The sequence below is a fragment of the Sinohyriopsis cumingii genome, chromosome 15 (genome assembly GCF_028554795.1).
Source record: "Sinohyriopsis cumingii isolate HCF-2022 chromosome 15, ASM2855479v2, whole genome shotgun sequence".
Lineage (NCBI taxonomy): Eukaryota > Metazoa > Mollusca > Bivalvia > Unionida > Unionidae > Sinohyriopsis > Sinohyriopsis cumingii.
The window spans coordinates 99,672,109-99,697,779 of record NC_142975.1 but is presented as its reverse complement, the minus strand read 5'-3'; the positions used below and the strand labels follow the sequence as shown (position 1 = coordinate 99,697,779).

Below are 25,671 nucleotides of genomic sequence, written 5' to 3'. Positions count from 1 at the left end.
TGGTGGGAAAGTCCGATACCAGGATTTGGCCATCTTTCCCACCCGCTACATGGACAGAAGTACTATTACCTGTACAGCTCAAAATTCTGCGAGTACGGGACCAAGTGTTTCTGACAGTGTCATCCTAAATGTCAATTGTAAGCTATTTCTGATACAAAGTGTTGCGTTTTTTGGATGAGTGACTTATAACTTTTAATTTAATTGGTACTCACATACATATACCGGTACGTACTTATTTATACTTCTGATAAATACCCATGCATATTTGTATATATATATATATATATATATATATATATATATATATATATATATATATATATATATATATATATATATATATATATGATGGGTGGTCTATTAAGGCAGAGGGTATGGTATAATAATTCCATCACACATGATGAAGAAATAACATTTTGCACAAGATTGAGCTATGATCTTACTTTCTTATATTTAAGTCATAAACAAATTATATTTCAGGACACAACCATATATCAAACTCTATTGAATAATTATATATATAAATCTCAGAAATGGAAAGTACAATATTTATGAATGTAGTTTGATGTTTTATTTTTTAGTCAGCCCAGTTGTAACGGTGTCCATATTTCCTAACAATACCATCACAGAAGGTGACGGCCCAGTCACTGTACAATGTTCGGCGTCAAGCAAACCAATCTCGAACTTCACTATTACAAAAGATAGAGTGAGCACTGTTATATCAAAAGGACAAGGAAAACAGGATAATCGCCATGATTACATCATACAAAAAATCAACAGAACACATGCAGGAATATATTCATGTACTGCTTATAATGGTGTAAGGGGTCCACAGGATGTTACGAAGGCAACAGTAGAATTAGTGGTGCAATGTTAGTATAATGCATTTCTATACGAATATAACATAATACATTTTCAACATTTAATTTAAACATGATAAATTATAAATATTTTCAAATCATATCCAACTATCAGAAACTGATATGTAACATAGGAGTGTCACTTGGATATTACTCCACAAAGCAGGTAACTGGTATATACATGGTCTGACCAAGAATATGATACATATTTTGACCTTTTATATCAACTTGGTTCTTTTCACGTTACAGGATAACAATGTTTTTACTTGAAAAAGAAATATATTACTTTCTAATACTATTGGTTTCAGTTTCCCCTGTTAATGTGAGCATTACCAACAACAAGGAAGTAATAGCAGGAATAGATTGGTTGGTACTTAGATGTACAACAGGTACCTCCAATCCCATTGCTGACATTCGTTGGATGAACGGAACAAATAACCTCACTGGGGAATTGTACACCAGCATAGATACGCCTGGGGCATATGGTGGGAAAGTCCGATACCAGGATTTGGCCATCTTTCCCACCCGCTACATGGACAGAAGTACTATTACCTGTACAGCTCAAAATTCTGCGAATACGGGACCAAGTGTTTCTGACAGTGTCATCCTAAATGTTAATTGTAAGCTATTTCTGATACAAAGTGTTGTGGTTTCTTTTCTTCTGGATAAGTGACTTTTGTTTTTTGATTTAATTAGTACTCACATACATACGATGGTACGTACTTGTATATATTTCTAATAAATAAACATGCATATTTATATGTTTATCTACCTATCTATCTATCTATCTATCTATCTATCTATCTATCTATCTATCTATCTATCTATCTATATATATATATGTAGGATAGGTGGTCGGTTAAGGAATGGTTTATGGTATAATAATTCCATCACTCATGATGAAGAAATAACATTTTGATTTTGCAAAAGATTGTGCTATGATCTTAGTTTGTTATATTTAAGACATATACAAAAATATATTTCAGCACATAGACATGTTTCAAACTCTTATGAATAATTACAGATATAAATCTCAGAACTGGAAAGTATAAGATTTATTTTGATGTTTTATGTTTTAGTCAGCCCAGTTGTAACGGTGTCCATCATTCCCAACAATACCATTACAGAAGGTGATGGCCCAGTTACTGTACAATGTTCTGCGTCAAGCAAACCAATCTCGAACTTCACTATTACAAAAGCTGGATTGACCACCGTCATATCGGAAGGACAAGGAACACAGGATAATGGCCATGATTACGTCATACAAAAAATCAACAGAACATATGCTGGAATCTATTCATGTACTGCTTATAATGGTGTAATGGGTCCACAGGATGTTACGAAGGCAACAGTAGAATTAGTGGTGCAATGTTAGTATAATGCATTTCTATACGAATATAACATAATACAATTTCATCTTTTAATTTAAACATGATAAATTATAAATATTTTCAAATCATATCCAACTGTCAGAAACTGATATGTAATAGAGGAGTGTCACTTGGACATTACGCCACAAATCATATCACTATTATATACAGTGTAGGACCAAGAATACGACACATATTGTCACCTTTTACAGCAAATGTGTTCTTTTCAAGTTGTAGGATAACAATAGTTTTACTTGAAAAAGAAATATATTACTTTCTAATACTATTGGTTTCAGTTTCCCCTATTAATGTGAGCATTACCGACAACAATGAAGTAATAGCAGGAATAGATATGTTGGTACTTAGATGTACAACAGGGACCTCCAATCCCATTGCTGACATCCGTTGGATGAACGGAACAAATAACCCGACTGGGATATTTTCGTCCAGCATAAATAGGCTTGGAGCATATGGTGGGAAAGTCCGATACCAGGATTTGACCATCACTCCCACCCGCTACATGGACATAAGTACTATTACCTGTATAGCTCAAAATTCTGCGAATACGGGACTAAATGTTTCTGACAGTGTCATCCTAAATGACAATTGTAAGCAAGTTCTAATACACAGTGTTTTTTTCTTCTGGATTAGTGACTTTTGTCTTGTGAATGAATTGGTACTCACATACATATATTGGTACGTACTTATTTATATATATATTATATATATCCATATATATCTGTGGGATGGGTGGTCTGTTGAGCCAGAGTTTACGGCATAATAATTCCATAACTCATGATGAAGAAAAAACATTTTGATTTTGCACAAGATTTTGCGGTGATCTTAGTTTGTTATATTTAAGACATATAATAAACAATCTATTTCAGGACATAAACATGTTTCAAACTCTTATGAATAATTACAGATATAAATCTCAGAAATGGAAAGTATAACATTTATTTTGATGTTTTATTTTTTTAGTCAGCCCAGTTGTAACGGTGTCCATCATTCCCAACAATACCATTACAGAAGGTGATGGCCCATTCACTGTACAATGTTCTGCGTCCAGCAAACCAATCTCGAACTTCACTATTACAAAAGCTGGATTGACCACTGTCATATCAGAGGGACAAGGAACACAGGATAATCGCCATTATTACATCATACAAAAAATCTACAGAACATATGCTGGAATATATTCATGTACTGCTTATAATGGTGTTGTAGGTCCTCAGGATGTTACGAAGGCAACATTAGAATTAGTTGTGCAATGTTAGTATAAAGCATTCTATAAGAATATAACATAATACATTTTCATCATTTAATTTAAGCATGACAAATTAAATAGAGTTTGGGGTTTCACACATCTGTCGAGTTTTTCTCCTTGATGGTTGCAACCAGACGTAATTGTCATCATAAAAGGGTTAGCATAGGCTAAAAATTGATTTTGTATTTTACCACACACACACAGATTTTAGGCTTGAATAAAACAGAGTACCAGACAAAGACCGAAAATTCACATGACAACATAATAATGGCTTCCTTTACAAAAAATGCATTTTGTCCAATTAACAAAAGTTTCGTCTGCATAATTAAATACAGTTAGCAACAGCCGAATAAATCATTATCAAACATTAACTTGTCATCATGTAATTTGATAATATTAATTTAGAAGAAAGTCGTTTATTCTACTTGACGACATCGGGGTAGGTAGGGAGGGGGGCTTGCCGAACAAATGTATGTAGAAAAAACTCGAATAAAACAATTTTATGGTGAAAAGGATCGAATACTCAACTTCGTAACCGATAAGGAGGTTATTGAGCAGTGGGCAAATAGAGCAAATGGAAAGAAAAGTATGTATGTACCAATATTTAAATGACGTTTTTGAATGGTTTTGCAATTTGCATGACAACAATATCCACTCGCATATATATCACACATATGGCAAGAATAAGAACTATTAATGTATAATCAGTTGAAATAATTATATTATTATAACAAGAATAATATTTTAATAATTAATGTTACTTTTAAACGAAGATATTAAATGAAGATATTAAATGCTTCAAAGCATATAGCTTTCTTACTACGTACATTACATATACTTCTCACAAAAAATGTTTTCCCCTCTGGAAAGACCACACGTCTTGTAAAGCCACTTTCCTGGTGCAGAAGGTGTGGTTGTAAATGAGAGGGACCACTGTACTCTGTTTATATCAGCTGTTCAGTTTATTTCTGAGGAAGAAAAAAACTAGACTATTTTTCGAATTTTTAATCTTTGCACTCAGATTTTTTGTGTTTAATTTATATTTGCTCAGAACCAGTCTGTATGTATTTGGTACTAAAAGTCAAGTCAGTTTTATTCTATCTGATACATGTGTTAGAGCAAAAATGTTTTTGAAATAATTTCATGGCTGGATTAGAAAAAGACAAAAACCCAATTCCTCCAAAGATTAAAAGATGAATACACGAATGACATATTACATCATTCCATTTTAGGACAGCTTAGTGCCCATTGTAGGCTGTGTGGAAGGGAATTTAATAGTGGTCACAGTGGTAAATTCGATGTGGAAAAAATACTTGAAATCAAAGAAACACATTCAATTAGATCATCTTAGGGGCCCCGAGTGACCGAGTGGTCTAAAGCGCTGTCCGTTACGGATTACTATCATCTCACCTCTGTCTGCGTGGGTTCGAGTCTCGGATTCAGCCAACGTGGGTATGTGAGAAAACTTGCCAGTAGCTTCTCCTGGGTCCATGGTTCTTTCCGGGGTTTTCCCGGGTTCTTCCTCCACCATTAATACTGGCCGCCATGTATGGCCTATCGTGTGCTGAAGAATGGCGTTAAACCCTACAACAACAACAACAACAACAACAAGATCATCTAACTAACTGTCTGTTATAAATGCAGGCGTGTTATTTGTCTAGTTCTTAATGGAACTAACCCTAGTGGTAGAAGACTACATGTATTCTTTGTTCAAATGGATGTTTCCCGATTCCAAAATTGCAGAAAATATGCATGTCGAGGAGCAAAATCGTCTAATATTGTTCGGTGTTTAGCTTCAGATACTTCACTTAAATTTGCAGTCGCCATGAATATTGAACCGTTTAGTATTGCCACAGACTGGAATAGAGATTATGATGACAAATGATGTACTCAGTCTGTGTAAGATGCTTTGAAAATGAAAAGGGCAAAGTCATCGTGCTCTTCTTCCGTGACCAGAGTTATCTGTAGAATCCACTAGATAAAACATGTTTTGATTTGCTTGATAATGCTTTGGAAAAACATGACTTAAGTTGACAGAAAGGTATGGGGTTTTCAGCTGATAATGCATCAGTGATGACTGCAGTTCATAAAGGAGTTGCATCCTATATGTTGATAATGTCCCCATCAGTGTACATAACAGGTTGTCCCTTTCATTTGACGCACCTTGTTGTGGGAAAACCTGCTGATAAATTAGAAGGAGAATTCCAGAAGTATCAAGTTGGCTTTCTACCTGGCAATGTACTTCATGCAGAGTTGACATGCATTGGCACCAAAAGGGCCAATAACTGTATATATAAATTTCCTCTTCATTGTCAGGTTATTGAATATTGGGTCTTTACCATTCTAACCCCCCCCCCCCCCCGAAAAAAAACTGAATTCATATCCAGGCCCGGTAACCCAGTAGTTGATGCTCTACTGGTGTGCAAAACATGTATAGTCTCAGCTGCTACAAAGTGTTTTGAAATACAACACGAGAGTATGTTGCTTTTTAAAGCTAAAGGTGCTTAATATGAACATTTGAAGCGGGTAATTGATGTTAAAATACCAAAGGTGTAAATACATCATTTGTACAAATGCTCGTTCAATTTGTTTCACGTTATATATGGATTACTCTTTTTTTGCTCGAGATTACTCTTTGTTCACCTGGATTACACTTTTCTTCGCCAGAGTTGGCATGTACGCTTTCTTCTAAAAACAATCTCTTATAGTAACTTCTCATAATGTTTGCATCTGTCTGAATGACCCTCCAATGATTTTCAGTGTCATCACATAATGTATGGATCATGCCAGATCAGTCATAACATGACTTGTTGAGATAGTCATTCTCATGAAATATTTCATAAGATTTGATTTCACAATGGACATTTTGGGAGGAAATTTAACATATATCTAATCATATACTTTTTTTTCTACAAACGTTAGATTACTTCTTTTAACAGCTTTGTTCCCAAGTGCACTGATTGTAAACCTTAACTGTCCATTTTTCCATCATTACAGATCCGCCAGATATAATCGTGTCTGCAGGTAATACTACAACTAGTGATGTCCATACAAAACTAGTATGCATACCTCATGGTGTTCCCGACAGATATACATTTAGTAAATGGCAACATCGCTGGCCAGGGTACAATGTAACTCTGAGGTTCCTGCCATCGACGCATGTTGAGGAACATAATGCTACATTAGATCTGTATTTTCGGTCATACCAGGACAGTGGTATTTATGTATGTCAGGCTAGCAATGGTGTCAAAGTGGCTGGAACGCAAGAGGATGTCATGACACAGTTGGTGTATGTCCTTGCTAAAGGTGAGTTGTGTAAACTATATTATTCTAAAACCTTGCAATTCATATACACTGCTTGAAAGTGTTACACATATACATTTGTGTTAGGAAACGTGCGGTGTGCAAGGATATTAGACATTGAAGGACGGTAAGTTGTCTGTAAACACTATATGTGCCTACATCAATTCACAATGTACATATATATTATGCATGGTATTTAGCAATATTGTGAGTCAGCATCACATACAATTTTCAGGTATGACATTTTAGTGTAGTTAGTTTTCACAGACGTAAAACATCCCATTTTATATGGATTTATAAGAAATGTATTCACAAAAATCTGCAATCCGATTTTAATTGATGAAATGTTGCAAATCATCATTTCGTGGGGAAAACCTGAGTAGGACCCTTTGGTAAGGATAAGATAGTATCTAAAAAGTATAACTCTTCTCAGAAAGGGATGTTTGTCCTAGCTCTTACTTCACTCACCTGTGTTATGAGCTATGCAGTAACAAAGATATTTTAATAGTTAAGAAATAAAACGTTTTATGATGTCAACATGCTATATGTTGAAAAAGAGTACCGTATCGTCTATGCATGTAATTTAAAATCGGATTGCTTTCTTCTTGCTGGGATCAGCCTGGCATAGATAAACTGAGATCAGCCCAGAATATACACTTATGATGGGATCAGCCTAGCATAGATTGGAAATCATCATAATCCCGAAGTGTTTCATGCAGAGTCTGACTCATGGGTAACTCCTGTATAGAGAGAGCCAAAATTGTATATAAGTAGTGAAGTTACTGTATGTATATATATATCTATATATCTATATATATATATCTATATATATATATATATATATATATATATATATATATATATATATATATATATATATATATATATATATATATATATGTGTGTGTGTGTGTGTGTGTGTGTGTGTGCGCGCGCTTAGTGACTTGGTGGTACATATGATATTTACTATCATGAATAGGGTCAAATTGAGAAATAAGTTAATATACTCATATAGACTTTATTTTTATAACATGGCATGTATGACACATTTATCTATACATGTCTCTGTTTCTTTTTAATAAATGGGGTTTATAAGGCCAATGAAATGAATTAGTTGTAATGTTGTCATATTACTACACAACATTGTCAGAATTTATCTGGGTCACAATACTATTACTAAAATGTAGATCGCTAAACTCATTTGAGCAAGATTACTACATAGTATGGATGTATATATAAGACTGTAAATCAAACTCCTTGTAGAAATATTATATTTTAATAGAAGGTATAGATATTTCAATTTACAATTTTATAAACAGCCTTTTCAGCCTCTACTGTCACCATGTATAACAATACAAACTTCTAAAATGATAACTTGACATTCTGTAGTCAATTGCTATAAATAATTTTGTCCACTTACATGATTGTATGCATGAGTATCAAATGAACATCATGTAAACAATTCCTTACTGCCTTTTACTTATAGCATGTGTCCATATAAATTGTCCATTGACTTTGTTATCACAATAACCAAAACATGAAAAATCATATCAGTACATGTTTGATGAATACAAATGCATGTAGCTTGTATGAACATTTTTTAAACATGTCACATGCATAATTATATATAAGATAATACCTGAATATGTACATAGCATTTAATATTTGCTGGTACGAATAGTTACTCATGTTAAATGTGACTAGTTATTGACTTTTTTGAAATCACATCTGGATACAAGAAAGCTGTCATTTGTACATCAAGTTTGTCATCCTTATGACAATAATCAGCCTTCTTTGCATGATCAGAGCACAGAGAGATACTTAAGCATTGTGGCACTGTAAACGGAATAGTGTACATTGCTGTTGACAGCAAATGTTACCATTGTGAGATTAAATGTTTTGTATATAAGCAAACTACAGGAAGTTGTTGTTGTAGGTTTTAATGCCATTTTTCAGCACAATATAGACACGACGGCCAATATAAATAGAAGAGGAAGAACCCGGGAAAACCCTGGCAAGAACCACCGACCCATGAGAAACTATCTCATATACCCACAAGCTTTCTCATATACCCACATTGGCCGAACCCGATAAACTCACCCACGCAGACAGAGCTGCGATGCAATTATATGTAATGGTGAGCGATTTAGACCACAAGACCACTCAGGGCCCCAACTACAGCTAGTGTTATAATACTGTTTTGACAACACATACAAAGATCCTATATAGACTATGTCATGAGTTTTTAAATTTTAGCGATAAAGATGAAAAAGTTGTTTAATATTCCTCAAAACAGTAATGTTGTGCAAGAATGAAACTGTCCAAAGGAAAGTAAATCACAAATCTTACAAATCTAATTTGCTTTGATTAATATGGTTAATAACCAGTTTTGTGTCACAAGTCAATGGCCATTTATAGGACAAGTCACAAGACTGTTAGCCCTATTTTAAATAATTTCTTATTTCAGTTTCCACTTTCTCTTTCTTAATTGTTGTTTTCATAGACCAGAGCTAACTCTTGATCACTCTCCTTTCTGCAGTGAAACAGAAAATAAAAATTAATTGGTTACTACTGATATGAAAACAAGCTGCATACCAAATGTGAAGATAGTATCAAGTATGTTACTTCTGAGAAACATACACTTTATAGCATATATGACAGGATACATGGTCCCTTAAAACACATTTTAATGATACATATGTGAATTCTGTCATATGGAAAGGTACAAATGTATAACTTACACATTTATGTACATACACATATTCTTAACATAATATTTTTCATCAATCTTGAATAATAGCATGTATAGTCTACTGGAGTATAAAAGTTGGAAACATATGGGTTTCTGCTTTATCTGGCAACCTAATGGAAAATGTAATTGTCATTTCTAACACTAATCCACCAGTTTTCCAGGAATTTACTTAAGAACAATTTCTATAAAGGTTGTGCTTATGTAATCTTGTTACCAATATCCAATATTCATAGCATATGTAAGAGATTTTGTTATACTTAATTCTCCTCAAATACTTCCAATGTGAATAAAAATGTAGTATAAGTGTTTCACATTACATGTACAAGGTTCTACCAAGAATGGGCTACTAAGGACCATTCATACAACTGTGTGACTGTCATAATGATCGAATGGAAAATATCATTCAAGTCACGTTACAAATAATATATTAATATTTGTCTTTAGACTAAAGTATGACGATGAGTGGTAGGAGGTCTAATTTGGCCTCTTATTGTGTTTCTACTGCCACAATACAGCAAATTCATATGTAAAATGCTGTTAAAGCATATCTTTTTATCTATGGGGAAAATTTGCAGCCTAGTTATAGTCAATACATTTTACATACATAATGGATATCGCTAATCAAATATACTGTTTAGAATCATGTTATAAAATGCTAAATGAATATGACTTGGAAACGCTAATATAAAATATTGATCCGCATTTAAAAGAAGGTAATCCACTAATTTTTGTCAACCTGTTTTGATTTCAGTTGTATTTTTGGAAATTACTTTATGTAAAGTTTTTAAAATACATACGATAACCTAGCTATCAAATTAAAAAGAAACTATTAAATCAATTGATTTAAATATCATGACATGGAAAATATACCTTAACATAATAACTGACTGCTGCTGCATATATCTATGGTGTCTTCTTTTCTGTCGTCAAAATAAAGATGTCTTTGAAAACAAAAACATCGTAAGGTATCTCTCACTTATGTTTGGGCTCCATTTTGCCCTACTGTCTCACCTATCTGAGGATGAAGTTTCAGAAATTTCAGAAATAACCAGACAACTGATATCAGTTTGCCTGTATGAGAGACCCAATTACTGGACTATAGGGCATGAAGGCTATCATATTTCAGCACTATAAGTATCAGAGTGCTGTAATGCCATTGATTATAATTGCTATAAAGACCAATTTGTTGTTATGTGATTCTGACGTTGTTCCTGTGTAACTGTGCAGGTCACTTGGATGTAGACTTTTCAGACCATTTTCGAGATATGTATTTATATGTAAATTAGCCAGTTAGATGTTCAGGCCATTACAACCTCCTTGCATTTATTTTACATATTTGATAGAATTTTGTATTTGAATTTGCTATTTAAAATTCCAAGCCCAAACCATTCACAATAGCCTATCTACATTATTATAGACCGTATGTGTTTGTTATCATGTTTAGAGTTAAATGTGCATGGGAATGTGTATGTATGTATGTATGTATGTATGTATGTATGTATGTATGTATGTATGTATGTATGTATGTACTTTCACCCAGTAAAGGGAATTGCAGTAACTCAGTTGACAGGGAATTATACTCCTGATCCTAATATTCACACTTTGATACTTATGCAGGCCGGAACTGGGCCAAGTATTTTGATGTGTCCTTAGGAAAAGTGTTTAACTCACATTTCTTTGGAATTATTTTGCCGATAATGTTTTAAAAGGTGCAAACAAAATCAACAAAACCAAGTAAAAACTCATCCACCAAAATCTGGCTTCTAGAGGTCGATAGCATATTAGCTGCTGAAGGAGACTTTAAGAACAGTTACTTAAAATCACAAGGAAAACACAATGTACCTGTATTTTATCAACTCATCATACTACCTACCTTGATATCATAGAAAAGAAAGTTATTGTATGCAATGTCTTATCGTTGTGGTCAGCATTTTATTGTCAAGATCACTTATATCTGAATATATTTTCTGCTTGATAATTCTTGTTCACAATGGCTTGTTCACAATGGCTTCTACAGACTACTTTTTATTTTCAGTTCATTATAATTAATACGCTACATATAAAACTGACCATCTTCATTCTACATTCAGAGCGATTCGAAAGGAAGTGGTTAACCTTTCTGGCAGCAGTGTTTCAACAATGACTCTGTTAAGTTAGTGAACATAGATTTGATATGGAGCTGTTTTACTTCAGCTCTTAGTGCAAGTGTTATATAGCCCATTTTAATTACAGTCAATCAGTGCTATCTCTTATCTGTGCTAGTGAACTGATTTGATGGTCCTGGTTGTCCAGTGATACATCCATCTCTGTTATCAGAGCACCTTCCTTAGTAGCATGGTTTTCAAGTGTCAGCTCTTGTTTTTATGAGTCAATGATAGTGTAAAGAAGATGAAAATAAAGGTGAAAATATAATCAATAATTTCATGTGAATGGCTCCCCTACACCTGTAAAAGTATACAATACATAACATAATGGAACTTGCAGTTTAGTAAAAGCACTCAAGGAAAAAGGAGAAAAAAAACCTTATAGTCAACATTATATTTTTTCAAGCATGTACATCAAGCATAATTATGTATCATCTAGAACTGTGTATATTATATAATGAATATTAGTTGTATTTTTAAGTTGCAGACATTCTACCCTCACAATTTGTGTACCCACTCCTCTCTCTCTCTTTTACTTATGTATACTGAGCCTCCAGTTTATAAAAAATAGATAAAAGTAGTACTCTAAATCTATAATGCTGAAGCTATTATTTTTTCTAAACCTTTGTTAACTGTATGACCGTTTATGCAGTCTGCTCTTAGCATATTCACGAATGTTTCTTATTAACAAATGATTATATTATGTAGTAAGTTTGATTGTTTGGTGGTTTTATAAATCAAAACTCCTTTCCCACAAACAGTGGGATGTCAGAAATAACTGAAGAAAAAAAACCTGGTTTAAGATAGTGTCATATCACCTGTGTACAGAAATCATTGATCACCTCTCTATCAAAATGCATTTATTGTGTAAAAATTATATAAAACTATATTAAAAGAAATTCAATCTGATGCCACTGTATAAATATTTTTAAATATGTGTTTGACATATGTAATGTACATAAAGTTTTGAACAGAAATCTTCTGATCTAATAATTTAAGTTCGTTTAATCTATTATTGATCAGTAGTTAAGGAACTTAATAAATGATGCAGCCGCTTGTGTGTATCATGCATGCAAATGTCACTCTAATAGTATCTCATGAAGGATACACATAATGGCCATACATTTTATTAAAGGTGCACGTAGATAGCTTACATTTGCCTATGAATAATACAGAATTCATGGAATATATTCTGAGTGAAACATTATGTAGAATGTATGAAAATAAACATAAAAAAACAGTCGAACAAGAAAATCGGTGCCACTGCCACACTCTGACACCGTGGTACTAAAGCTCCACATTTTCTGAGGAAGAATATTTCTTTCATGCTTTGAACAGATTTTGTACGTCTGTATCTTGGTATAGTAATACTTCTGTCTATCAAGTGACCGCTCAAGTGGCCTAATGGTTAGAACGTCCACCTCGGATGCGGGAGGTCACGGGTTCAAACCCTGGCCGAGTCATACCAAAGACTTATAAAAAAGGTACTAACAGCTGTCTCGCTAGGTGCTCAGCATTAAGGGTTTAGTGTTAGGACTGGTTGACTTGGTGTCAGAATAAGGTGACTGGGCGGGAAATCATGCTACATGTCTGCGGCATGGTATTCCAGTGCTAGACATCACTATAAACTGCCATGCTGCAGACATTGTATCAATATGACTGAAATGTTGTTAAAGCTACGTTAAACATCCAAATCACACACACACACACACACACACACACACACACACACACACACACTCACAATGTCAATCGAGTTATTATTGTCAAACTAAGACTGGATTTTGCACAAAACTTATACAATATAACAATTGTGTACACTTTTCCAAAAACAAATCAATCTGGTTTCAATTTTTTTAATTTTCAAAAGTCCTCCCAGGTTTTATAAGAGAAAAAAATGTATGTTCATACAATGAGGCATCACTAGCCAAGATAATTCCCAAATGTTTGTATTAAGTAACCTCTTGTATATTTGTTTCAGCTATGTATACATAATGGATAGTTTGGGTACCCTATATATTAGCATTCATTCAGTCTTGTATGTATTACATGTAACCAGCCATGTACGGTACCATTAATGTATCTTTACAAATTAACTGAGTTTAAGATCTCAAAAGAGTTATTTTCTTTTAAAAAGGAAAGAGAAAAATAACAATTAAAATCTATTAAAATGAAATAGTTAAGATTCCTTTTTCTATTTCATCCTTTAGAATATTCTGCTTCAGCTATGTCTCAGCAAACATCATTACATTAGACTTTTTCATATTTCACTGTATCAGCTTTGTTTACTTTCAACACATTATTCACTATATCATGACGAAGAAATTGGAACTAAGTGCTTTTCCCAATGCCACAATGAGACAGATGAACGAGACTAGCATAGGCAGGTATCACACTCACAAGACTTGGATTAAGAGTCCTATACTCTTCCATCTGAGCTCACTCAGTGTATCAAACCAATTTTACGTCATCAACACTGTACATTAAAGTACATTGTATGATAATGATATCAACATGTTTCCCAACTGGGTATAGGTTATATCCATAGTTACAAAGAAGGATACTAATAATACATTAAAAGGACAACAAAACAATGTATCTGCACCATGTAAAATAATTATGCTCATGATATAACCAAATAAATGGCTGTTAACATTTGGAATTACACTGTACTGATCACATAATATATTTCTAAAGTATATCAAATAATATATATATAATAAAAGAATTGTACATATTGTCAAAAGACGAGGATCTCAATACATGCATAATCCAAACTAAAACACTGCATTAGGAAATGTCAAATGGTTTTGTGTAGCAATAAAAGCTGATTTGTGCAAAAATGCTAAGAATTCCCACAGGGCAATTTGGGAAAGCAGAAATATTATTAATGTTGAAGAAATTCAAATTGTCATGTCAGTCTTTTTATGCCACCACCGCAATAGCAGAAAGGGCCATTTTATTTCCTCAGATCCATCAAAACATTTCTCTGTCATTATATCTGTACATCTGTATGCCCATTCCAAATCCATTTTAGCACAATGGCAAAATAAAAATATTCAACAAAGAATCATAGTTATATGTGCTTTGTCATGGTTATAAGTATAAAAAAATCCTCTTAGATTACCTTAAGCATATATAAAGCTCTAGCCAAGAATTGCTCTCTTGACTTTGTGCCGTGAGATTTGACGAATTATATTACACTGAGTCGCTGATGATAACGTCTTTTTGGAAATTTTTGGTCTTTTTAATCCATTGTTAATGATTATATTATTGCCCAGAACTCTGTTGTGAATGTACAGCAGTGGTCTTTTAATCTGGACCCCATTTGTGTGCTTAATTCGGGAATAGCCACAGCAGCTGCTGTTCTGCGGTGAATGGGTTGTTTTGGACCCGTCAGTTAAAATTTTAACAAAGCCAGTGTAGTTGTCTTGTATTTCCATTGCTACGATGGTTTTGAAGTTAGATTCTTGTTCCAATTTGTTTCCGTTCTTGGTGACTCTAGTGATGATCCTAGGGATAGTGTTTGTCCAAAGGGTGGGGTCGGGAGAGTGAGTGTACTCTTCTTGTAGAGCAAGTGTTGGCAGCTTTTCTCTGAGTTATAGATTTGTTTGCCACCTGGTTGGTTAGGAACTAGTTTGTGGCTAAACGCTTTGCCGCATTTGCTAATCGTTACTTTTGGAGGATGCGAGTTGGGGTGATTTGTTAATCGATTGGAGTATCGGAGGAGCATTTCTGTCTTCTTATGTTTAATGGCAGTTCAGCAGTGAGTAATTTTGATGTTCGTCTACTGATGTCGATGGTAGAATGCAAGTGCAAACAGATAAAGCTTTCCTTTGAATGGTATCCAGCTTGTTCAGTAATGTTTGTTTCGCTGAGTTGTAAACTTGTCATCCATAATATAGCTTCAACCAAATAAGTGATATATATATATATATATATATATATATATATATATATATATATATATATATATATATATATATATATATATATATATATATATATATATATGTGTTTAAGAAGGTTTCTCGATTGGATCCCCAGGTGGTCCTTTTAAGATTTCTTAAGAGATTAATATCTTTATTGTAATTTTGAATTAGTTGTTCAATATAGTGTTTCCATGTTAGATGATTATCGAAAAACATACCTAGGAATTTTACTACCTTAGCATTTTTCATAAACTGGTTTTGAATATAGAAGTTGGGGTAAATTATCTGGTTATTGAGTTTAGGGGAGAAGATTATTGCTACCTTTTGTTCATGTGAGATATTAAAAGCCCCTTTATCTGCCCATCTCCCTATGTTATCAAGGCTTTTCTCGATTTCTTTGACTACTTGATTGCTAGCGGTGTTTTCTGATCTCCAGATGCTGCTGTTATCAGCGAATTAGGAAATATTAATGCGTTTTGTCGTTGAGGTCAAGGTCATTAATCATGATGTTGAATGACGTAGGACTGAGTACACTCCCTCGTGAGTTACCGTTTTTAATCGAATGTTCTTCTCAGGTGGTGTTTCCTACTCTAGTGATTATTCTGCGACCTGATAGGAAGTTTTCGATCCAGTTAAATATGCGTCCAGTAATTCCGAAGTGGCTGAGTTATGGAATCAGTCCTTTGGTCCAGACAAGATCAAACGCTTTTTCATGGTCAGGGAAGACTGCTATAAGTTGTCTGTCTGATTTTCTTTTGAAGTAGAAAGCTACTTTGAAATCTGCTTCTAGTCATAAAAGTTGATCTGTGGTGGAGCGCCTATTACGGTAGCCACGTTGGTTTTCTGATAGGAGTTTGTTACTTTCTAGGTGGTGTTTTAATCTGTTGGCTAGGATTGCTTCCATCATTTTACATATGTTTTTAGTGAGGGAGATGGGATGATATGGGTTAATATTTTTAGGGTCATTACCTGGTTTAGGGATTGGGATCACAGCTTCTCGTTTCCAGCTGAGTGATAGTTTTCCACTTTGCCAACTTTGGATGAGCAGTTTTATAATGGTTGTTGTAATGTTGTTTGGAAGATTTTTGTATATGATATATCCAATTTGATCTTTCCCAGGTGAGGTTTCTTTTTTAGACCTTAGCGCTATTTTCCCTTTGTATAGGGTGATTTCGGATTTATAATTTGAGCTCCTGAACCCTAGGTCTTTAAAGAGGTTAAGAAGTGTGGTTTCAGCTTTCTGTCTGTATTCTTGGAAGTTCCTAGTGTGGTTGGTATTACTGCTTATGGCCGAGAAAAGGTTAGCAAGTAGGTCAACTTTGTTATGGTTGGTTGTAGCATTTTTCAGCTTAGGTGTTAAGTTAATAGCTTTCAGACGGATACATTTTTTGTCCCATACCTGTTTAGAGATAGATTTGATGGTCAATTATGAGCAGAAGTGTTGCCATGTTTGTTCTTTGGCTAGTTGTATGATCCCTTTAATGTGTTTGTCTTTGTCTTTCTATATGATGAAATGTACTGAGTCTCTTGCTCGCTTATATTAGTTAAGTGCTTTTTTTATCTTTATGTGCTTTTTGACATTGATCATCCCACTATGGTACTAATTGTTTAGTTTGAGTGTTTGTTTTTTGGGGATACATAGGGTAGCTGCATTAAGTATAGTATTAATTACATTGTCATGGAATATTGGTATAAATGGGTCTTCGAGCTATTTGGTATTATTAGCGGCTAGGTGTTTCTAAAGTTATCCCAATCAGCTTTATCATATTTCCATTTGGTAGGGGCTTCATGAGGTTTGTGCTGAACTGATATTTCGAGAGAGATTATCATGGAGAAATGGTCGCTACCTATTGTGTTATCTTGATCAACCCAGCAGTTTGCAAGTTGGGCTATTTTGGGTCTGCATGTAGTAAGATCGATTGATGAGAGGGAGCCATCCTCAGCACTAAGTCGATTTTTAGACCCATCATTGAGTATGGTTAGGTTGGATTCAGCAATCCATTCTTTAACTAATTTGCCTCTTTTATCCCTTATACTTCCTCCTCATAGCTCACTGTGAGCGTTGAAGTCGCCACACATTACCGGGTTTCCAGACTGGTTAGTGGAGATTTGTCGATAAGATTCTAAGTTGACTGGGTTGTCATTGTCCACATGGTCATATATATTAGTATTGTTATATTATTCGATCTAGTGTTGACTAATACAGCTTCAGTTTCAATTTTGTTATTGACGATTATTGGCATTGGGGTAATTAATGTTTCAGAGTAGGGCAGGGAGTCAATTAGAAATATTGCAAGTCCTCCTCCCTTATTCCCTTTGCTACGACTTTTGAATATGCCTGATGAGTATCCGGAGATTTTGGGGTATACGTTGCGGATTCTCTGGTAAGTGTGTTTCGTGGAGGCAGATTATGTCAGGTTTATTGATTGCGTTATGAGTTTTGTGCATTAGTTCAGGTATGTTTTATGATAGGCCCCTGCAATACCATCGCCATATAGTAAGTTTATTCTTTAGTTGTGTTAAACATTGAGATTGGTGGTGGTTGTGGTTATGATGGTGGACTGAGGAGTGATTGAGAGTTAAACATGATAATGTTTGGTAACAGCTGCGTTTAGGTGTTCTATTTTGTTTTCTAATGGTGGGTCCGGTACTGTTAGATTTAATTATCTCTTTGAACAGTTCAATCCACATATGCCATGCGATGATGTTTTGATAACCATGGTTGGGAGATGTATGACTGTTTTTTTTTTGGTATTGTTATGGCTTTGATTTTGTCCTGATTGCATTCCTGCTGATCTGGTTTCAGATTTTGGTACAGTTTGGGGCGGATTAGTTTTTTTTGGAGTTAGATTTTTTTGTTGTGGTTGGAGTTGAGAGGTTAGGTAACTTCGTTTGTTCCAATTTGATGGAAGTTTTAGCGCCGTTGTCTATTGTTTTTTGGGTTTTTTTTTGCTTTAGTATAGAGACATTAAGATGCTCTGGGGTGGTGTGGTTCTCTGCATACGGGGCAATTGATAATTGTAGTTTTACATACCTCTCTATGTTGGCCCCTGCAGCGGCCACATCTATATTTGTATTGACATATCTTGGCGTAGTGTCCCCAATGCTGACATTTGTTGCAGAATTAGGGTTTGTTTTCAAAAGGTTTTACTGTGTTTTACTCCGGAGGGACCTAATTTTATCAACATTCTAAGTGGTTATTTTGAATCTATAACTGCTTTTTTGGTGGATAGTGCTTTACGATTTTTAAGTCGGTATGCTTTTTTATTTTTGCACCATTCTCATTCAGTTTTTAAACAGTGTTTGGTCATTTCTATCCTTATTATTTCCTTTGAGGGTTAGTATTGCTTTGATGTTCGTATTCAGGGGTGGCTCGGTAGTTTGGTTGTCTGGTGTGGATTCAGAGGGTTTTTTGCTGTCAGGATTAGTAGGTTCATTTTGTATTTTCGGATGCCTTCGATTTTAACTCTATTGTGGCATAGGTTTTCCAGTTACAGGAATTTTTCCACTTGGGGCATTTGATAATTGTCTTGTTACATGCTAGTGTCTAGTTGTCCTTTTTGTATTGGGGAATTGTTTTCTGTTTGGTTGGTGATTGAGATTTTCCTGATATTGCCTATCTTGTTTTTTTCTGGCGTTGAGCATCATTTTGTTTGTATACTTGTTTTGAATCATAATGTCTAGCATGCTGCAGTAAACAATTAGGTAGTCAGTTTTTGGTCTAAATAACCTAAATTGCCCATGGTGTCCTCGGAAAAAGGCGCATATAATTCTGTTGTTGCCTAGGTGGAGCAGTTGCTTAAACCTACTGCATATGTAGTAACGTATGTTTCAGTGAATTAAATCTTGGTTTTACTTCATGGTTGTTGCCTGTGGGAGAGGGTTTATTAGTACTTGCATCCTGTTTCCCAGTTTGGTTTGGAGAGGTGGTGTTTTTTTTTTATTCATAGGAATTTCCTTTACCTAATAGGTTACTTGTTCCCTGGGGCTGTCTATAGTAGAGGGGTAGTTGGATTTAGGGGGTTTATTTTTTAGATGGTTTGCTGTTGGTTTTATTACCTTCATTTATCCCTGAGGGGCCTGGGGTTTGGCTCTTGTGGATTATTTATTTTTCTGGTTTATTCTATGAAACATCCTGTTTTCCATTATTGCTGGATTTTGTTGTGTAGGGGGGTAGTAGTTTGTTGTGCAGTTGTAGTTGGAGGTGTTACGTTTAGATTGGTTGCTTTGTCTTTTACATTAGGTTGGTTTAGCTGTGGTTTGGGTGGGGTAGTAGTGTATTTTTATTGGTTCTTTGCTTATCAGGATGCAAATTGGTGGTTTGAATTGGGGAATTTCAAGTAGTTTGTATGTTTGTAGAGTTATTTTGACATCTAAGTGTTGGTCCAATTCCGGAGAGGGCTTGTGGGTATTGTGTCATCTAATTCTCCATATTCGTTTGTCTGATCAGGACGCTTGAAGTATATAAGTGAAGTCGGGTCAAGATCAATTATTGCTGTGATTAACAGATTGTGTGGGGATCTGGTAGCGAATGTAAGATTTTTTGTTGGATTTGCTTTATTGAAGGGCTCAAGCTTTGTCCTTTTTGTATTGGGGAATTATTTTCTGTTTGGTTGGTGAGTGAGATTTTCCTGAAATTGTTATGTTGCCCATCTTGGTTTTTTCGGGCGTTAAGCACCATGTTTTTTGGTATACTTGCTTTGAGCCATCATGTATAGTTGTTTGACTAAGTGGGAATAATGATTTGTTACTAATAAGGTGAGACCTTTCGTTTGTAAATTCCTTAGGTTTGGATAGTTATAGTTTTATGTTTAGTTAACATTGTGTATAGATTGATTTCAACTGAGGGTTTCAATTGTAAATTCTGGTTTTATGGCATTGTTGTATTTAATTTCCTATGTAAGTTGGATTGTTTGTTAATACTGTAGTAATGTAGTGCTATTAGTAATATGCAGTAGGTATTGATTGAATTTTTTTTTTTTTAAAATTAGATTTTAACTCTTGATTTAATAGTTTAGTTTTGCTTAGTGGAGGTGAGAAAAAGTGGACTTGTACTTGTTTTAGGATAGAAGTGCCAATAGAATAAGATTGTTATTGTTAGTTGAGAGAAAATAGAAAGATATAAGGGTAGTGCTAACAGTAAGGCTTAAATTATATTACTCTATTACTATCTTACTGCGTGTTCCTATCGTTTCTGTATTCGAGAGTTCCTTTGTTCTGTACACTTCCTTTGTTCCTTGGCGGGTCGCTATTCTTTTCCTCTTCTTATTATTTTTTCTATGTTCTTTTTTCCTGTTCCTGTTCCTTTGTTCTTTAGTAATTGGTGATTGTGGTGGCAGCTCTCAGTAGAACAGGTGGTAAGAAAGACTGGATCCTGACAGGTCGAACAAAAACATATAAGCTTTTTCTCATGGGTTTGAGCGCACCCAGAGTACCTTTTTTCTCCTCAGTGCCCCTTGTACCGGGTCTCAAACATTTACTTCCCTCTTACCTGCATTTTCTGCCCAAATATCATTGCCTTTTTGCTCTATACCTTACTTTTCAATTAAAGCCAGTCAAATATATATTTTGTTACATGTAATGATACAACACTTTCTCATTTCTCTTCATGAATCAAGATGTGCTTGATATATTTCTTTCTCGACTTTGACAATCGTTTTGATTTGAGCTGGTACTAACGATTTCGAGTGCTAGACGCACGGGCACACAAAATCTCACAACAGTCATTTTCAAATATTGTAGAAAGCATTAAATGAAAGACGTATACTGATTGTAATAAAAATACAAAAAAAAAACGAAAGAGCAAACAATTCTCTATATTTATTCCGAGACCAACTTCCGGAGTTTTGTTGTATCACGTAACTACCAAGCTGATATTTGCTCTATCACGCAGGCATGCAGGATACGAAGCAGGAAACCAGACTACTCTCTTGATGAATCAGACTGGCCAAGTTTCCTGTAGTTGTTCTCGAAATAAATATGTTGATAATTATATGTTCTTTCTGGTTTTTAAAAAGGTATCAGACTTTCATTTAGTATAATTAAAATTTTGTACAACGACATTTAAAAGAAGTTTGTCGTTGATATCACGTGACTATTAGACTTCCGATGTCGTGGTGTGAGAGTTGTTAAGTCATGTGACTATTAACGCAATTGGCGACTACCGGGTCAGGTTTCATCTATGCCGGGTTTCGTCTAGTCTGTCAGCGGATTAAAGACATAACGTTTATGATACTTGCCATTTTTGAGAAAATAAATAATTTTCCTATCGATTTCATGCAGCTATAAATCGATATAGCATCGCTTAAAAATTTATACTCATTATGTTGTTTCAACGTAGCAATATACTGTAGGTCAGCAATGCAAAGTTAGATTTTGTATTCTATACATTTAAATGACTTTAAATGCCAAATATAGGAATATAGTCAGATTTGCTTTGTGTGACTCATTTTGTGGCTTTGTACATGATCATCTTTTCCGACATATGTTTTGGAGAGTCTTGAAAGAGAAACATCTTTCTTCAGATTTAGAAAATGCATGTTTTATGATACAAATGTTTCGTTAATTTCATTCAGTAATTGTCACATGTTAACCTTGACAAAATTTATTTCATCCGAGAAAAAAACCTGGTAAAGACCTGGACATTTATGTTTAGAAAAGTGTGGGAACCATGTAAATATATGTTGGCACCACATTCATGCAAATACCATGAGTATTGGCTATGCCCCATTATAGGTTATATCATGCTTATTAAATCATTTAGAAAATTACCAGTATTCCCCATGTCATATATAAAAATGTTCTGTACACTAAATTGTTTTCCAGAAAATTATATATTTTTCTAAAACATATGACTCTCGTCTTGCAGCTCCTCCAGTGATACTTAAGACTCCCAAGAATGTAACAGGTGGTATTGGAAGAATCATTACCATTCAGCTAGATTATTATTCTAACACAGATGCCGGTCATGTGACCCTGAAAAAAGAAAACACAAACAAAGTATACAAAGCAGACAGTGTTGTTGAGATTGAAACAGACAACCTTCCAGTGTACAAACATTATGTTCCAGCCAAGGTTTTCAGAGGAAATTTCAGTATCAGCATTAACAGCCAGGAAGACTTTGGGAACTACACAGTTAATGTCACCAACATCATTGGATTTGATGAAGTTACATTGGAGATAAAACCAGAGAGTAATTTTTACATGAAATTTGAATTAAGGGCTTTGAATTTATGATTAAATAGAACAACCTTTAAAGAAAGTGGAACATTTACATACATGCAATATCCCCCCATCATATGGTACCCTCTCTAGATTATATTTGACATCTACCAAAGAAGATAATTATGTAAGGGAGTGTGTGTATATATGTATATATAATGAAATTAATTTATGACATGATGGTCAAGGTTCAGAATGTTGAATGATGTAATGTAACATTATGCTACATTGAGATGAATCAGCTTAAGGAACTATTGTATATACTGTGTTGGCTGTGCAAGAATAAGAAGGGTGGGAGAATTAGCTAGTCGTTTTAGTGACCGAACCTAAATTGATACATATTAAATGAACAGTTATCAGAATAGCTTTTACATATTTACTGTCTATTTTTTGGAAGTGAACTATGTATGCGTAACAAAATCAGCAATAGATACCTGCAAATAAATAATATACATTATATTAGATCATTAGCAGTTACTGAGTAAAATATGTGCACAAAGACGCAAAACAAACCTGAATAATAAATACTAATAATGAGGACTTTGTATAGCGGCTAAGCTTTACAACATTAGACAACACCTATAACATAAACCCCTCCCAAAAACATATATAATGATATGATTGCAAAAAAAACCAGCATGAAATTAAAAAACAGGTAAACATGCTGAGAATATTTAAGGTGGGAAACATAATTAGGTCTTTAAGCTTGTTCTTGCAGTCGAAATAGGTCTTTCTTGAGCACTTTTCAATGGGATCACCGTGTCTTTGTGTCTAAGTTCAGTGTGCAATTTGCTCCACATTGCTGGGCCCTTGTATGCAAACGAACGTTGTTCATATGACTTTGTTTTCATAGTAGGAAACATGAGTATACAATGGTCAGTAGAGGAAGGTAAGTATCTTGCTGCTGTGTACACATGTGTGAGATAGGATAGGTATGTTGGACTGGAGTCTGTCATTGGAAAGTAGCCTAGAGAATTAATGTTGTGTTTGATTCTGGATCGAATGGATAGCCAGTGTAAGGTACAGCGCAGCGGTGAGGTGTGCTCTGACCATGGTACTCCAAACATTATCTGAGCAGTTGTATTTTGAATCTTTTGAAGTTTCTGCAGTAGATATTGGGATGAACCAGACATAATCGAGTTACAATAGTCCAGTTTTAAAAGTACTAATGAACACACAAGTGCTTTGGTGGCATGAACTGAAATACATTTGCAAATAAAGCTGATGTGTCTGAGCTCAGGATATGCAGTCTTGCATATGTTCATGACATGTTGGTATAATGTGAGTGAATCGTCCAAAGTAATACCTACGTTTCGTACTGAATGTGTGAATTTAATTTTGGTGCTATTGATATTTATTGTTTGAGGTAAAGGGTGTGAATGAGAGAGTCTTTATGTTTTGATTAGAATGGCCGATGTTTTATCATCATTCGTCTGTAGCTTGTTACATGTCATCCGTGATTTCAAATCAGAAATGCACCTCTCTACAAACTGGATGGTAGCATCAATTTCAGTTAGGTGGCTAAATTTATATATTTGGGTGTCGTCAGCGTACAATTAGTGATACACTGGATGATGATCTATGACACTTAAGGCGGCTGAGTGTCTATACTGAAGAGAATATGTCCAAGAACAGACCCTTGTGGAACACCACAGCATATATTAAATTGGCTTGAGTGTATTCCATTTGTGGACACATTTTGTGTCCAGTTGAGCAAATAGGACTTGAACCACAGTAAGTCTGTGTCATGAATGGCAAAGGGGGCACTCACCAGTTATTATGGACTTTTGAGAGTGACATATTTTAGGAGATGTTAGCATTTAAAACGTGCACAATGGAGAGAAAGCCCTCCTCTCTCTCTCTCTCTCTCTCTCTCTCTCTCTCTCTCTCTCTCTCTCTCTCTCTCTCTATATATATATATATATATATATATATATATATATATATATATATATATATATATATATATATATATATATATATATATATATAATGGTACCTTAATGTTATGTGAATGATATTTCTTTGGATATTGCACTTTTTGAAATTGAACATGATCTAAGCACACTGCTAACTAAAATATATGTTCCTTGAGGCAAAACAAATCAGCCTGAATTAGTCTAAAGTACACTATACATAACAGCTATTAGAACATAAAAATGAATTTGGCCGGACTAGGTAATACCAGCTTCTGAAAGTGGAATGAATTAGTTATCAAACATATAAAATGTATAAAAGTGATCAGCTCTTTTTTATATAATTTTCCTCGGAAGTTCAGGAAATAAAAATGACAATGTCGAGCAAGTACGTTTTTGAAAGGTTTACATGTGGAGTAAGGCCAAACTGCATACTCTATAACCCATAGTACACCGATCAATCATACATCAAAATAAAGGGAATTAAAGGTTCTTTCACTTATACCTAAGATATACAAGGTTATGTTTAAATAGCCTGTATAACCAATGAGGAAGCCGGTGAAATTCGTTTTATTTACAATTCTAACCCTATTCTGCCTGATAAAGATTGCTTGGAAAAAGAGCCAGCTATTTTAAAAAGTGGTGTTTAGTAAAGTAGTTTGATAAAGATAACGATACCCTCATACATCTCATATTAAATCAAGAGGTAATGACAAGACATACCTTGATGACAAAAAGTTCCAACGTTTAGAATAATCTGCTGGTACAGCTGACTCACATAGTATGTTATGTCAGTAAAGTTTCCACTCAGCTATCTCACTGAGCAATAAGTTATGATTGCACAGCTGATGTCTAACGAAGTTTCATTTGTCAATATTTTCCCCCGAGTAGTTACTTCGTAAAACT

General features: G+C 34.5%; 1 pseudogene; it reads left to right on the top strand.

Moving 5' to 3' along the window:
- The window catches only part of LOC149782382 (hemicentin-2-like), a 72,569-nt pseudogene that overhangs the window by 10,086 nt on the left and 36,812 nt on the right, over window positions 1-25,671 (top strand).